Source organism: Protopterus annectens, chromosome 7.part1, assembly GCF_019279795.1.
Source record: "Protopterus annectens isolate FY-2018-M chromosome 7.part1, PAN1.0, whole genome shotgun sequence".
NCBI classification, from domain to species: Eukaryota; Metazoa; Chordata; order Ceratodontiformes; family Protopteridae; genus Protopterus; species Protopterus annectens.
In genome coordinates this window covers 184,786,648-184,804,292 of record NC_056740.1, presented here as the reverse complement: position 1 = coordinate 184,804,292, position 17,645 = coordinate 184,786,648, and the positions used below count along the sequence as shown (strand labels likewise).

At 42.8% G+C, this 17,645-nt stretch overlaps 1 protein-coding gene across 1 annotated transcript in view; it reads left to right on the top strand.

Annotated features, from left to right (window-relative positions):
* IFT122 (intraflagellar transport 122) overlaps nt 1-17,645 on the top strand; it is a 2,412,356-nt gene that overhangs the window by 1,121,868 nt on the left and 1,272,843 nt on the right. The gene's annotated exons all lie outside the window — the stretch shown is intronic.

Genomic DNA, 17,645 nt, shown 5'->3' with positions numbered 1-17,645 from the left:
GTTTGTTCACTTTCAAATATTAACCAATCCATCGAACTTCCCACCTTTTTCAAAAATCACACTAACAAGTTGGAATATATGCTGCATAAGTTAGATGTCCACAGACAACTCAGGTTTTATTTGCAAAGGACAAAAGATGACAGAAAATCAGACCAGCTATTTATATCCTTTGCTGACCAAAGAAAAGGTATGGCGGTTACGAAAGTTACCTTGTCTGAATGGCTCACAGATTGTATTAAATTTATCTATTCGCAGATGAAACAGCAATTACCTTTTCAACCCAAGGCTCATTCTACCAGGGCGATGGCCACATCTCTAGCCCATGCAGCCCGTTTACCGTTGGATACTATTTGTGTGGCAGCAACCTGAGCGAAGCCTCGTACCTTCATTCTCCATTATAAGTTGGACAAGAACTCCAAAGATATGGCCTCCTTTGGTTCCACGGTCCTCAGGAACGTTCTCCCATGAGCCACCCAGGGTAAAGGAGCTAGGGACGCTACCCATGCGTAAGAACAAACGGCGAGATTGAACAATTTCACATAAAGAAGTTATGTTCTTACCATAACGTTCCATGTGAATTGTTCAAATCACCTTTGTTCTTACTACCCACCCTCCATCCCCCAGCCTATGTTTTTTTTTCGGAGAACGGGATGATTTGGATTCCAGTTTAGCTTGTCTTCAGCACCTTCTTTTCAGTCTCTGGCTTCTGTTGTCAGGGTACACTTCTCAGTACCTAGGTATTTAGGGCATTGCTGCCCCTTATCTTTAATTTACTGCGAGCGCCTGGGGCGCATTGTTATCTTTTGGTGTTAGCAAATTAGATCTGAGGATTAGCACTAGGGGATTGTGGGATAGGACTGTGCCTCGAGCTTTTTCAAGATGCAGAGCTGTAGAAGTGGCCGTCTCGGAGCCGAGGATCGGGGCTCCGAACCCATGTGTAAGAACAAAGGCGAGATGAACAATTCACATGGAACGTTATGGTAAGAACATAACTTCTTTTTCCATAGGATGGCGCTGTGGTGCAGCAGTTAGCATTGTTGCCTCATAGCAAAAGGTGCTCTGGTTCGATTCTAAGCTGGGTGCCTTCTGGGCGGAGTCTGCATGTCCTCCCTGCATTCATGTGGTTTTCCTCTGGGTGCTCAGGTTTCCTCCCACGTAACAAAGACATGCGTCTGGAGCATTTCTCCCTGGGCTTCTGCTGAAAATTGGCTTGTTCCAAGTCGGACTTTCCCAGTAAACAAGTGTTACATAAAGTAAATAAAAATAAAAGTCCATTAGTCACCAGGCAGAATAACTTACCTTTTCCCTTTCAAAAAATTCTACTGGCTTCACATAGACCATCCACCAGGAAAGTCTACCTTAACAAGTGGAAAAGATTTTCTCTTTGGGTGTGCAATAATGATTAATGATCTCAATCCCTTTTCGGCACCAGTCGAGAAAGTTTTGGAATTCTTAGCTACCCTTTTTGATCAAAGAGCTTCTGCAATTAAAGTGGAATTAGCAGCCATTTCTAACTTCCACAATGGCTTTGAGGACCATTCATTAATTTCCTACCACTTATGTAAAGTGTTCTTTAAAGGAGTCTTGTGATTAAAACCTCCATTTAAAGATTCTCCAGCTCCATGGAATTTGACTTTCATCTTACAGTCTTTGGTGCTTCCCCGCTTTGAGCCAGCAGTGACTTGCCACCTAAAATTAATTATGGAAAACTCTTTCTTATAGCCATTACTTCTGCCAGAAAAATTTCTGAAATTCAAGCATTATGTTCAAACCCCCCTATATCTGTTTTTTCATATGGATAGAGTTTCACTAAGAACCAACCCATCCTTTCTTCCTAAGGTGGACTCAGAATCCAATATTACTCAAGCTATTGACTTGCCAGTTTTCTTCCCCAAATTTTCCAATAGAGGTGAGTATTGGTTACATTTGCTGGACATTCACAGACAATCATGCTTCTACCTCAGCAGGACAAAAGAATCTAGAAAATTGGACCAGTTATTTGTATCCTTTTCCCGTTCAACCATGAGAAACTCTGTCTCAAAAGATACGTTGTCTAAATGGCTAAGAGACTGTTTTACCTTCATATACAATAACAAAAACCTCAAGTTACCTGTGCCTGTGAGAGCTCATTCTATGAGATCAATAGCTACGTCAGCTGTTTTCTACTCCAAGGTTTCCATGGATGAAATTTGCGTAGCTGCAACATGAGCTACTCCACATACCTTTATCACTCATTACAAATTGGATATGGTTTCCAGGGGAAGAGCATCCTCTGGCTCTATGATTCTCTGGAATATCCTTCTATAAGGCTATCAGGACCTAAAGTAGCTGGGGACTCTGTCCCAAAGGTCAAGGAGGAAGATTGACAACATCAGATAAAGAAGTTATGTACTCACTATAACGTTCCATCTGTGTTGTCAATCTTCATTCATCTTTGACACCACACCCTCCTTCCCCGTCCTGTAGACTTCCTGGAGGATCAGACACTTGTCCTGGAAATTTATTAGGTTTGACTATGGACATGACTTTTTCCTTTTCTTACAAATTCCTTTGTGTTACTATTTGGCTGTAAACTTGGTCTGAGGTAATATGGAGAGGGGTATTGTGGATAGAGTCTTAGCTCGAGAGTGTTTGGCTGGTGCAAGCTGTGTAATGGCTGAGCCGGTTCAAAGGATCAGAACAGAGTACCCAGAGGTCAAGGATGAATGAAGATCAACAATACAGATGGAATGTTATGGTGAATACATAATTTCTTTTTTTGACAATTTCCATTCTGTTGGGGGTGTGTGTGCGTGGGGGGGGAGTTTGGTATGATGCATTAAGATGATCAGACTACATATTGCACAATTTCAAAGGTTACTGCATGACTTGTTTGATTATTGCTGTTTCTCAGGTGGTGTAATGTCTTTCGGCAAGTATGGAATCTACAAAGAAGTGCATCTGTATATGTGGACATTGGTATGTGCATTGAGCTACAGTCAGAACAAAGAAGACATAAGGAGTCGAGTTGTGGCTGCATCAGGAGTCTGTCAAGATTGAGTGAGTGAACAGGAGAGGACTATGCTGGAATTAACTCATTCTTCTACTGCGGGCAAAACTTGATGAAGCACAGAACTCAGTGTTTTTTTCTGCACATTGGAGGCAATGATAGTACAGCACAGCCACTATGCAAACTGAAGCTGGACATTCTGCAGATTCTTACAAAATTGCATTCATAGTGGCCAACATGTTGCATAATTTGGTCCGACATTATTCAGCGATGTTGACAGAGGGATGCTGTGAAGCAGAGAGCAGCTCTGAATGACTTAGCATGCTTACCAGTGAATACATGAGGGGACTGATGATGGCGTTCGGGTGGTGCACATGCAGGTACCCCACCATTACTACATAATCTCCAGAAATATACATTCACAATGGCATTCATTTGATCAATGAAATGGCTTCACTACTACATGATGGACACCAGGAAGGCAGTCATTATGGAACTGTGTAATCTGTGAAGTTTGACACCATGAAATACACAAACAACCCTTCAGTTTAATTTCTTTGTTTCCTTTAATTTTTTTTTTCTTTACTGAATATGACAAAAGCTTTATGGTAATAACGCATTTTAACTGAGTAAGTCTACCTCTGTCTCTTCATTGTGTGGAATGTATAAATGCAAATGTATACACTGCACTGCTGAGTTTACATAACATCTTATTTCATGGTACCAAATGAAAACTTGCACAGTACTGCAAAAGTGGTCACTGATGTCTGCTTGCAAACAATTTAATCTGAAGGTATTTAGACTTGTTTAGTACTGCAATATGCATATTTGCCTAAGCAGCATATTTCATTAAACAACTGGAATTTCTCATGGAGGTACATTGTAGAACAGCATTTCACATGCCAAGATGGCAAAGAGCTCATGAATATCTCTCTACTTCAATGTGGTATTTTGTACTATAATCTTGAGTTTTTTCTGGTAATAATATGAATGTATGACATATGCTGGTAATTATATTAACTTGCTGAAATAGCGTCCAGCTGCCGTGCAACTTTGAGTAGGATAATGGGAGTATCTGAAAAATGGCTGACTATATAGGTTGATAGGTGGTTAACAGGCTACTGGCTCAAGAGCTTAGCCCAAATAAAGTACAAGCTGAGGAACTGATGACATTTGAACTCACAACCTCAATTTACAAGACCAGTGCTCTAACACTGAACAACAATACCTGAAAAAACTTTACTTGGATCCAAACCCCAGACCCTGCTGTTTGCAGTCTGCAGTTATAAGTACTACACCAGCAAACATAACATACCATGACACTTTGGAGGAGACATCAGCAGCTACAACCTAGTATCCTTCAGATTTGTTTTCATATAAATGCTGTCTTCTGTAAAGCATAGTATTGTCTTTATTTATTCATTTATTTAGTGATACTGACATTATCCTGTTCAGGGTCACATGGCAGCTGGATCTCATTTTGCTTTATGCGTGTCACACTTTTGGCAGTGATTCTGGTGTGGTGAATGCATGGAATTAAACTATTTGTTATTGTATGCATGTGGCCTCCTAGAAGACACTTGGAAAATTCCATTATATTTGATTAAGTTGTGCAGACTGTGTGATACATGGTGACATTCCCTTGGTCTGAATGGCATACCGCTTGAAATATGCTATATACTGTCATCTATACACGTGTCAGGGCGTCTTCAGTGATTAATTCATAAAAAAACATATCTTACTCATTTGAATGTCTCCTCTGATGAGTGGGATACTTGGTAACACAAAAACTGAATTTTTTGGTTGTAAATATTATAGGATCATAGGAGGTTACTAGGCTATTGGCCTTGAGGCCCTTATAAGCCTAGCCAAGAGATTAACCCAGGTTTAGACAAGTCAGCGCCTGATGCCCCTGTCCAGCAGGGACACAGGTGGAATCCCAGGGGTGTATTTTCTGTTTCCTATCCAGTTATCCAGGTTGTGCTTAAAAAGGGGTAAAGAGATAGTCTACTTGACGTGGAGAGAGAGTCTGTTCCACAGATGGTGGTATATTTTTGGAAGGAAAGTCACTAGACGTGGCACATAAGATAAGAACAACTGAGACCTTAGGTCCCCAGACTGAAAATTCCCAGAGGCCAGAGTTTATACTGCAAATTTCAGTTAATGATAAAAGACCTTGGAACCACCACCAAAAAAAAAAAAAATATATATATATATATATATATATATATATATATATATATATATATAATTAGAATAATAAAAGCAATTTCAAGGCCTATACTACCAAATGTTAACAGCCTACAGAGGACCAAAGATATCTCAATTTCAGGTAATGCTTAAGCCTTTGGAATCCCTTTGGGGATACATGGTGGCTCGAAATGCACTATCATCAAGTATTTTCAACAACTGGTTAGCATATATTATTTAAAAAAAATATTCTGGTTCCCTTCCCTTGTCCATCACCCACTGAGAGAAGTGGCCAATTCCACTGAAACAGTAAATCCTTCTACATAAAAGTCTATTACTAGTCCATATGCATAACACCTGGGTGCACAAGTCCCAGGATAAAACGTGCCCAATCCTAGTAGGCACACTGAAGCCAGAGCTGGAAAAATGGCAGCGTAGAATCCTCCAGACATGTAAACATTCCTACAGTGGGGTTAGGCCAGGCTCAGTGGGAGGATGGACCCCCCCCCTACTGTAGAAGTAGTAGTTCACAAAAACTAACAGGCCAAAAAAAACATAAAGATGATATTGTTAATAGGTCACTAGGTCAGTATAAGAAATTATGTATTGTTGCTATTATGCAAGAAGCCCAGAAATTATGAATGGGACATGTCAATCATTAATTAATAACATAAATGATACAGTGATTACATGGTATCAAATGAAAGTTTATATAATGCTACAAGAATTGCCACTGATGCTCTCTACGTACTACCATTCATCAGATATTCAGACTTGTTCAGTAATAAAATATGCATATTAGCATAATATTAGAAGTGACTCTTTCTTTCATTTAAATATGCACTGAAAGAATTCTTAAGCAAAGCATTGGATTTATTCCTGGTCTAAGCCAACTTAGTTCTGTATCCCTCTACCTTGGTTACCTTTTACAACAACCTTCATGCCTCTGACTACCTCCTCAACAACCTTTGCCACTTATACCGCTTATACTTTCTCTGCATTCTCTCCCTCCTACTTGTGTTGCCCTTTTTTTATCCTGTAGTCTGCTTCTCTGCTTCCCTTGTGCTGTCTGCCCCCCCCCCCATTTTCCTGTTCAGGTAGTTAATCAGATTTACTGGAGTTACTTATGTGAATGTGTGGCATGTCTCTTCCAGTGCAATATTTTGACATGTATATGTTATTTTTGTAAGAATTCTATTGCAAAGCATTATTAATTACCATGTAACTTGGAGCTTTTCTCCCCGGGCCTCTACTGAAAATGGGATTCTAGGATTCTGGTCAGACTTTCCAGGTAAACAAATGTCAACTAAATAAATACATATCATATTTATGCACATATCTCTGGCATTGTGCACTTGGACAGATTGTGATTCAGTATTTCACATGCCCAGTTCCTAGAGAGGTCATGAATGGCTCCTTACATCAGTGTTATACTCGCTAACAGGAAAATTATGATTTTTTTTTTCCTGGAAATATTTTGAATGTATGGCATATGTTCATAATTACATTAATAACTTCAACCAGAAGATGCTTACATGGGACTCCATGGTATCAAATGAAAGTATACACCATGCTTAAAAACATTGCAGTGATAGCTGGTGTCTAACCAACACTGCATGGCACATATTTACATTTATTTGTCCATTAAATATTCAGATATGCATTCTTTTCATAGTTATGCAAATGGAGTGCCATCTGCAAGTCTAGTTTGCACCCAAATGAAGATCACATTTGCCAGAACAAAAGTCACACTGATAGTGGGAGTCTGTCAACTGTGATCACAGATATGTTAATTCTTTTTTGCATAATTATTAAGAAAATGTATACATTAATTGCTTGTTTAACATAAAATTACTAGTATGTTTGTTTGACATATTAATATCACCATTGTGAACAGGAGTAGAAGTAAGTGCTGAATAACCTTCATATTTTAACTTTTTTTGTAACTTTTATTGTTTTTGAGATATGTACGTTTGTTTACAGCTCGGTTGAAAAAGTGTATTCTCAGAATTTTAGCTCAGATGAAGGCTGTCCAGGCAGGTGCTCTTCTTGTGTTAGGAGATGTGAAATTCCACATAGGTTAGGTATGGAAGAGTTAAGGTTTTCTGTATCCGGATCTCACTGTTATTTCTCTGCATTACCCTTTGTTCTGTCCACTTCTCCAAGGGTTTTCAAGAAGTGTCTAGCTCCTGGAATAGCCTATCGTAGACTGAAATGTATTCACATTTCTCCTTATGTAAGTGACTTGCTTATCTTTACAGAGTCTTTTTCAAGGTGTCTGGAATCTCCCATCTGGGTCAGGAATCTCCTGCACAGAATGAGGTTCCAGGAGAACATACAAGTCTTGTTTGACTCATTATCACAGGTTTGTTTTCCTTGGGTGTCTGCTAGACACCTCAGTTCAAAGAGCTTGACTTCCACTGGAAAAACAGATCTGTGTCTAGACCTGTTCCTGAGATTTTCCACTCAGATTACTGTCTAAACAAGGGAATTTCTCAGGATTTTGGGTCTCATTACTTCTATGATTCTCATGATTCCTTTACAAGACTCCACATGAGGAGAATTCACTGATAACTAAAATCTGTACGGTGCCAACATCAACATCTCCTGACATTTCAGATTCCAGTTTTGATGTTTGTGAAAAGGGACAATCTGTGGTGGAGAGACCAACGCTATTAGAATTCAGACTTTCTATTTTTCCTTCCATCTCCAGCACAGTCCATTACAACAGACATCTCAGGCTTTGCTTGTGGAGCAGTATCTATGGGGATAAAATGCTGGGTCTTTGGAACACAAAAGAGACCAAAACACACAAATGTCAAAGAGATGTTGACACTTATAAATGCTCTCAACATTTTCAGTCATCTCTGGTCCCCAGGACCATTACAAGTGTTTATAGACAACATCACAGTGATGTGGTCCATAAAGAAGCAGGGCAGACCAGGCCTTACAGACTAGCCATAGTAGACTGAGTTATAGCTTTTCAGCACAGCCTCATTTTTCAGGCATCTTACATACCATCAGAGCAAAATTGTGTGGTGGACAATTTGAGCAGGAACAGAACCCACCCTCTTAACTGGAAAGGAATTGATCCAGCTGTGGAGAACATATCAAGTACGTATTTTCACCTCCATTCACAACAATTGGCTAAATTCTGCTTCAGGATTCCATGCATGATGACATGGAAGAGAGATGTCTTCTTTTTCCTGTGGAAGGAATGATCCTGTATGCTTTTCCACCCTTTCCAATAATATACAGGGTCATTCTGAAGATTCAAAGGACTCTCCAGAGATCATTGTGATAACTCCCTTCTGGCTGAGGCAACAGTGGTTCTCTCTTCTTATGGAATTGCCCAGGGACAATTACCATAAGCTTCCTCACAGACTGGACCTACTCATACAAGATCAGGGGTGTTTGATGCATTCCATTCCCAAACAACTGTAACTAAGTGCTTGGACAATAAAATCGTAATACCCTTTAGACACCTTTTTGCTGAGGATGTGCAGCAGGTATTAAAGGAGGCAAGTAAACCTGCTAATAGATAATCATATATTAGTGAATGGAAGAGGTTTCCTAGTTAGTGCCAAGAAAGGAACCCTCATCCATTCTGGGCTAGTGTTTCTGTTTTTTTTTTTTTTCATTATTATTATTTGTGTGAGTTAGTATCCTCTGGCCTGTCTTGTTCCTCTGTCAATGTTCATTTGTTGTTCACTGCAGTATGTCTGCCCATAAATCCCCCATTTCAATGAAATCTCATTTGAAAATGTTATTGAAAGGAATGTTGCATACCAAGCCTCCTAGAAAACAGGTGGCTTCTTTTTGAGATTTTAATTTTGTGTTAGAAAAAGTAACTCTTTCTCCATTTGAATCGGTTCATCATGCTAACTTTGAGGTTCTTAACATGGAAAACAGTGTTGCTGATTGCTCTGACCTCTGCAAGAAGAGTGTCTGCATTGCAAGCTCTTATAGTGGGTCAAACCTATTTCTTTTTCCTCAGAATTCCTTGAGAACTTATCCTTCTTTTATGCCTAAAGTGGTATCTGAGTTTATTTTGAACCAATCTATCCATCTTCCTGCCTTCTTCACAGAGCCCAAGAATGAGGGAGAATGGGTGTGCCTTACCTTGGTTGTCCACAGACAACTCTAGTACTATCTTGACAGAACAAAATAATTTAGGAACTCTGATCAGTTCATTTCTTGTGAAAGTAAGACAGAAGGGCAACTGATATCCAAGCGATTATGTTCAAGTAGTTGTCTCATGTTGTCTCATAAAGTAAGAGTAGCAGGATCTATGTCCGAATCCAGACCAGTAATGAGTAGTGTGCCTCAGGGCTCTGTTCTGGCGCCCCTCCTGTTTGGCATATACTTCTCAGAAGTACAGGCAAGCATGGAAGGGCTGTGGCTGACTAAGTTTGTGGACGACTGCAAACTGGGTGCTATAATAGAGTCTCCAGCCGACATGGAGATCCTCCAGAAGGGCCTAAATGAGACTGATGCATGGTGTCAAAGCCATTGTCTCAAGCTAAATGCAAAAAAATGTGTAGCAATCCCCTTTGGAAAAAACAGAGTACCCGCAAACTGCAACATAGGAGGTAATCTCCTGAAATCTGAAGAAGAAATAAGGGATCTAGGGACCCAAGTAGATAGTCAGCTTTCCTTTGATAACCATGTTGCCAAAGTGGTTAGAAAATCCTTCTATGTGACCCATCTGATCACGAAAGGGTTCGCATCAAGATCTAAAGATATAATGATGCCCCTCTACTCTTCCCTCATAAGACCCATTATTGAGTACAATGCACCAATTGGAATGTACCTGGCTAGACATCTCCAGCAGCTGGAGAGACCACAGAGGTACCTAACCAAGAGGATTACAGGCCTCAAACAGTTGCTCTATGCAGCACGATTGAAAAAGCTAAGACTGTTCTCTGTTGCATACCGCTTTCTCAGAGGCAATCTCTGTTTAACGTACAGAGCCATGTCCAACCCAGAATTGCTGAACATGCTCCATCTTAGCAAAACCAAATCTACTCGAGCTACATGCTCTAGGGATATAAACCTCAACACAACAATGAGTAGAACATGCTTGAGGGATAGATTCCCTTCGCAGAGACTTCCCTTACTATGGAACAGGGTCCCGATCTACATAAGACAGAGCCCCTCATTATCACTCTTCATGAGGAACCTTGATGAGTGGATGGGTAACAGAAAGTTCACACCGGGGATCACACCAACAGCACTGCTAGATAGGGGCCAAGGGTACTAGCTGCTAGTACAAGGGTCTAGGGATCTACTAAAGGGGCGGTGAATACCGCACAACGTGGCTGGGCTAATATATGCCTTCGGGCAGATAGCCCAGTGCCAACCTATGAACTTATGTTGTTTACTTTTTTGATATATCCACCACAACAAGACAATTCCAAGCAGGGTCAAAGCTTATTCTACCAAGACCTTGGTTTCATCTGCAGTTTTTTGTTAGGGTTGGATTCTAGAAGTATTCTAGAAGCAGCAACTTGGTCCTTTGTGCATACTTTTTAACACTGCAAAATAGATTCCTTCTGCAGATCCAGGGCATGGTTTGATAGGACCATTCTCCAGGGACTTCTGGACACTCATTCTGCAGCAGTGACCATAATGATAAATGTAGTGTATTTGTGTGACAGTAGATGTTTGAATGATGACTGCTGAAGTAGCCTCTCTCTCTCTACCCCCTTATTTTTGTGTTTTTTTTTTTTGTTACCAGGCTGAGGATCCTTATTTTTATTTTCCTAGCATTGTCCTTGCCAGCACTTTATCATCCCCCTCTCTCTTTTGGCATGAAAGCTTGGAAGGGCTTCTGCTTACACCTGTCCTTTTAGTCAGCTCAACTTGAGGTAACAGTTTTAGCACATGGAAGGTACCCTGAAACTTTGGAAGCTGGCTAGCTATAATATCCTTTGCAGGATATAACCCATCTAGCTACGGCTATTGTAACAGTGCATTCAAGCATCTGCTGTTATGGTAAGCTACATACACAACTACACTTTCTTGTAGTTGGAGCTTTACTTAGAACTAATATCATTGTGATTGTATACAACTTTTGTTTCATCTTTCAATGACAACTACCAGTACCTGTCAGTAGCATTCTGTTTTTGTGAAAGCCACCAATTAACTAGATTTCCAGAGCAAGGTACATTTTCTCAAAATATAATCTTTCCTTCCAACCATTTTTAGACAGGCATTTGTGATTTTCTGTATCCAGGCAAAGGTGATGCTAACTGTATACCTATTTCCTCTCATTGATGCCCTATATCTTTGGCTAAAATGAGTCAGTCCTTTTTGGTATTGTTGCAGATCTCTAACTGATTGTGTTAAATGTTTGTATGAGCCAGCCTCTGCTCTTCAGTCTGCATTCCAAATCCTTTTTACTTATGATTATTGTGTAACCCCAGCTTACTAGTCTTCTCTGCTGTCTTTTATATTTCCTTATTCTCTGGTTTTGTATATTATTTATGTTTCTGAATGTGTTTCTGATACTGTGCTCTGTTTAATGTTTATTTTTTTCTCCTGGGCTTGCTTTTTCTAGCCACCGATATTCACTGTTGTAAATTTTTGTTTCTGTATTCCACTGCCTGGCTGAGTTGAGCAACACTGTTAAATCAGGATTGTTGCAATCATGTTGGCAGTTGTTTTTTTTTTTTAGCTGTTTTGTTTTTCATTTTTTCTTGCGTTTAACATGTCTTGGTTTAATGTAGAGAACTCGTACTAGGAAACCAGTTTATGTGAATAAATTAAGAAAAAATCGATTATATTCTGAAGAGCAAAATGTAGCGTTCCTTCAGCAGGGCATAGATTAAAATTTTTAATTTTATTAGTAATATGATCTGAGGAAGGTGGATGTTGAGCAGTTATGCCATATAGCTTAGACTACTCCTTGATTCCTGTTGGAAAAAAATAAATCTGAAGTAGTTTACTTCATTTAATCTTCAACCTGTGAGTACTGGATCCGTATCGGATCCAAGCTGGCAATTTTACTAGCATCTGCTCCGAGCTCTAAGCTCCTCCCCTTACCCAGAATACACCTCCACTACCTTCCAACCCCCACATCTCGTTTGCAGCGGCTAGCCATAAGCATAGTGATCCTGAGCTCCGAGTCTGTGAGTTGGGTAGTTTAGGTATTCAAGTGTTTTTTGAGTGATTTTTGAGTGTAGTCTGGTCACTGTAGGTTCCCTCTCTTCCTCCCCTCACTGGTGTGTCGGGTTTTAGTTTTTTTGTGTAGTTTTAGTTAGTTAGTGTATAGTTGTCTTCCCCTCCTCCCCAGCATTCTGTGTGCCTTCTGAGAATGTGGTGAGTGGGTCTGTGTAGAAAATAGTTTTGTTTTCTATATTGTGTGTTAGACTTCTCTAAAAATCTTTGTGTGAGACATGGCTGATCCTAAGCCTGTCTTTAAGAAGTGCACTGAGTGTGGCCACAAATTGTCACCCGCTGATGGCCACACTCTTTGCGTGATGTGTTTGGGTGTAGCCCATTTAAATACTGATTGTGCCATTTGCACGGGTTTCAACCAATGTGCCATTAAGGATGGAATGGCCAAGTTAGCCTGGAAAGGCCTTCTACCTACCATGGAGACAGCTGCCTCCTCTACTGCTTCGGTCACAGCGGTTGGTGTTGCTGCCTCTCCTTCCTCTCTTGTCCTTCCTTCTCCTCCCTCCCAGGCTGGGACTCACCCTCCCACTTCTAAGCCTGCGGACGTGGAGCACAGAAAAGGCAAAGAGAAGGAGAGCGAGCACCGGACAGAGAAACGTAAGAGGTCCCCGGACCTTTCAGCTTCATCAGGAACTCCCGGCAAGAGTCAGCCTAGGCACAGTGACTCCCTTCGGCTCCAATCTCCCAGATTGTCCCCGGAGCCAGAGGAGCCATGACAACCATTTAGGGCCTCTGTTCCTTGACCCACCAGGTTGAAATCTGTGGCCTCATCGTGATCCTCCCGAAGCCTTTCCGAAATCGACATGGATAAAATGATGAGGAGGTTCGTTTGCACACAAATCCAGATGGGAGTCTTGCCAGCCCCCTTTCCCTCTGGAGGGAGGAGCTTGCTTCCTTTCTTCACTCCAATTTCTCCTTCTCTGATATGACCTTTGGGAACGGAGTGCATTGATCCGAAGATGGTGCCGACGGTACCTGTCTCCTCGATGACAACAGCTGCTTGGAGCATGTCTGATTCCACCATTTCGGATCCGAATGGCTCTCGGAGCTGGAGCCTGGGTGTCAGATCTGAGGGAGTGGAACTTTTTCCATCGACTCCAACTTTGTCGGGCCAAGTTCCCCCCTCGGAACTCCATCCACTTCTGGCCTGGCTCCGATTCTCACGTCAGATACAGGGAGAGTGGTTTCCTTACTGGTGGCCCAGGAAGCTTGTTCTCCCTCGGCGTTCAACGTGGTAGAAAGGGTTCTCTCCACTGGATCGAGACCCTTGACTATTTCTTCGGACTTCGTCCCGACTCCCTCCACTTTGTGTGAGAATCCCATCATTTTACCTGAGGGACAGCCCATGCTCGAGGAGCCCTAGGCAGTTCTCCCTGAGGAACAAGTGTCTTGCGAGTTCCCCCTGGAGAGCCCCACCGGAGATGTACCTCGCAAGCATACGTGCAAGAGGAGGCATTTGGACTCCCCGAGTCCCTCACTGAGGACACGGATTTGGATAATGGGGAAGGTTTCCCCAGATCACTCCCTGAGGATGTCTTCTTTGGCGACATCATGAAAATCCTATGCCAGCGGGGAGGTTGGTCTGCCCCAAAACCTTCCTCGGATGAATCCGTGTTCCTGGAGGCTTTTGGCATGGGCCCATCTACTTCCTGGGTGTTCCCTCCCGCAGATCCCCTGGTGGAGCTGGACACCGTGGAACAAATCCCAAAACACCCAGACAAAATTTTGAGCCCCCCCCCCCAAACAGACCAGCATGGAATAAAGGGTCCCCTGTAGACACTATGGTGGTAGCAGCAGCCACCAAAAAGGAACTAGCGTAGAAGAGTTCCTCGGTTCATCCCCTGACTTGGGAGTCTAGGATGATGGACTGCTTAGGGAAGCAGGTTTATGAGTCAGCGACCTTTTTCATCAGGGCGCTGAACTATCTGGCCCACGTTACTAGACTACAGCGCGACCTGGTAAAGGAACTGGCTGGGTCTCCCCCAAAGTCCATGTCACAGGAGGACAGAGACATGTTCTTCGCGAGGATGGCCACTTTGGCTGCGGTTTCCAACACGTCCATGTGACTCCTCTCACATGCTACTGAAGGAGCGGCTAGGGCAGCTGGGTCCGGCATGTCCATGAGGCATAACGCATGGCTCAGATTGTCAGTTCTCCGAACTCTTCAAGGCATCTTTTGCGAATGCCCCTTATGACGGTTCTACCCTTTTTGGTAAGACCGTCCGAGACATCTTGGTGCAGAGTGAGAAAGAAGGGAAGACACTGCCGTCGAGATCTGCTTCTCGAACCCTCAATGATCCTTTTCCCGGACTCAGCGAGGGCAAAAGAAGATGTGGTTCCAGAAATCTCAGTATTCCCGGGACACTTATGGCTCTTCTTCCCTTAGAGGCAGAGGGGGCAGGTTAGCCCAGAGGCAGAGGGAGGTCGAGGAATTTTGGGTCTCGAGAACCATTCTCAGACAGGGCCATGCAGCAACCCTGAGGGTTGCCCAACTGCTCTACTCTGGAAGCAGTCGGGGGGTCACTTGTCATTACACCTGGTGGCATGGAAGTCCGTAACATCAGACCGCTGGGTGCTTCAGATAATTTCCAGAGGATACTCAGTCCCATTTGTGGTTCCTCCCAAACCTCCACCTCCCGGATGTACCACCCTCGCAAAGGGAGGCAGCAGCACTGGAAATTTCCAAGCTGCTAGAGAAACGAGCCATCGAACACTTCCCTCCAGATCAGTCCAGATCAGGCATCTACTCCTGGTTCTTTTTGGTGCCAAAGAAAACGGGGGACTTAAGGCCCATTCTGGACCTATCTACCCTGAACCTGTCAGTTGCCAAAGAAAAGTTCTGGATGATCACCTTACAGTCCATGTTGCCGTACCTGCAAGAGAGCGACTGGATGTGCTAGTTCGACCTCCAGGATGCCTACTATCACATAAAGATGCACATAATCTCTAGGAGGTTCCTCCGCTTCCAGCTAGGATCATTACCAGTTTCGAGCCCTACCCTTTGGTCTCACCCCAGCCCCCAGGGTGTTTAACAAAGTGATGGCAGTAGTAGTGGCTCACCTGAGGCTTCAGGGGATTCAGGTCTACCCTTACCTGGACGATTTGCTCCTTACTGCTCCCACCAAGCGTCTAATGCACCAGGAATTGTTTCCTAAAGCTTGCACTCCACTTGGGGATTACAATCAAAGCATCCAATCTCTTCTGAATCCTGTCCAGGTGATAAGACTACATAGGGTCATGGATAGACACACTACAGTCAAAAATCTTCCTGACCATGGAGAGAGTTTGAAACCTAAGGATGTATGTTGCCTTCATCTACCGTTCTCACCTTCCCTCGGCACAATCGGTTTTGAGGGCCCTAGGTTCTATGGCAGTGACCATAATGCTTCTTCCATGTTCCCGGTTACACATGCGTGTACTACAGTGGACTCTAGTGGCGCAGTGGTCCCTGTTGGATCTTCTGTTGTCGCATCCAATACACCTCAGTCAAATCTGCAAGTCATCCCTTCTTTGGTGGATGCATTCTCCGGAAATTCTGGAGAGACAACCTTTTGTTCCAGCCCCTGTCCAAGCCACAGTGACCACGGATGCCTCCCAACTTGGGGGGGGGGCATTGTTTGGGCAGGACAGTCCAAGGCCTGTGGCCCCCTATCGAGACCAGTTTGCATATAAACGTTCTGGAGAAGAGGGCAGTCCTTTTGGCATTGCAGGCCCTTCATGCCTTTCTTCCTCTGGGAACCATTGCAATTCTATCAGACAATATGTCAGTGGTCTGGTATGTCAACAGACAGGGAGGGACCATATCTTGCCCCCTTTGTCACAAGGCTATGAGAGTTTGGGAATGGGCGATCTCCACCAGTTGCTTTCTGACAGCAATGCACATTCCGGGACAGTCCAACATTCTAGCCGACAGGTTAAGTCGGACTATACTGATGCCTTACGAGTGGTCTCGGAATCCTTCAGTAGCAGAGCAGATCTTTATGGAGTGGGGTCAGCCTTGCTGCGATCTCTTCACATCTCCTTCCAACGTGAAGTTCAGTTCTTCCCTCTGAACCTCCAGCCGGGGGTGTCCCCCAGAGATGCTCTAGTCCATGCTTGGCCTCCCATTCTTCTGTATGCTTATCCTCCTGTACCCCTTATTCCGAGGCTTCTACAGAAAGCTTGCCAACTGGGGAGCAAAATGCTCCTCATTGCCCCATTTTGGCCTCACCAGGTATGATTTCCCTTCCTTTGGTCTCATCTTCTGGCACCACCTTGGCTGCTCCAGTTCCCCTAATGGCTAGGACTCCTGGATTGTCTTCTTCAGTCAGGTCTATTCTGGTGGCAGCTCATATGTCTTCCACCAGGAAGGTTTATCTTAGCAAATGGAAACGTTTTTCCTTTAGGGCTTCTCAAAGAAGTCTCCTGTTTCAGCTATTCTCAATTTTCTGTCAAATATTTTTCAACAAGGAGCTAGCTCTTCTACTATCAAAATTCAACTAGCTGCCATCTCTCATTTTCACTTGGGCGATAATTCTGCTTCTCTAGCCTTTTCCAGACTGTGTAAAGCTTTTAGTAAAGGTACTTTCCTATTACGCTCTCTGGTCAAAGATCCTATTCCCCCATGGGACCTTACTATTGTTCTTCAAGCATTGGTCGCTCCGCCATTTGAACCTGCAGAACCACAGATCTTAAGTTTTTGTCTTAGAAAACAGCGTTTCTAGTGGCTATCACCTCTGCTAAGAGAGTTTCAGAACTGCAAGCGTTGTCTATTAAAGTTTCATACATGATTTTCCATAAGGACAGGGTTTCCCTTTGTACCAATCCTTCTTTTCTTCCAAAAGTAGCATCACAGGTTAACATCAATCAAACCATTAATTTACCTGTTTTCTTTCCAAATTTTGCTAACAAAATGGAATACAGACTTCACTTGCTGGATGTTCATAGACAGTTACAATTCTATTTACACAGGACTAGAACCTTTTGTAAATCTGATCAATTGTTTGTGTCCTTCTCTAAACCCTTTTTGGGTAAACCTATCTCCAAGGTCACCATCACTAGGTGGATCTCCTTGTGCATCCTTCAGGCCTATAAGGATAAAGGTTTGTCTCCTCCTAGTCAGGTGAAAGCTCATTCGACTAGGTCAATGGCTACTTCTGCGGCCTTTTGGTCGAGAGTCTCATTGGATGATATTTGTTCTGCAGCTTCTTGGTCCTCATCTCATACCTTTATTTGTCACTATAAATTGGATTTGATTTCTCGAAGGAGAGCATCCTTTGGTTCCGCGGTGCTCTGGAATATCCTT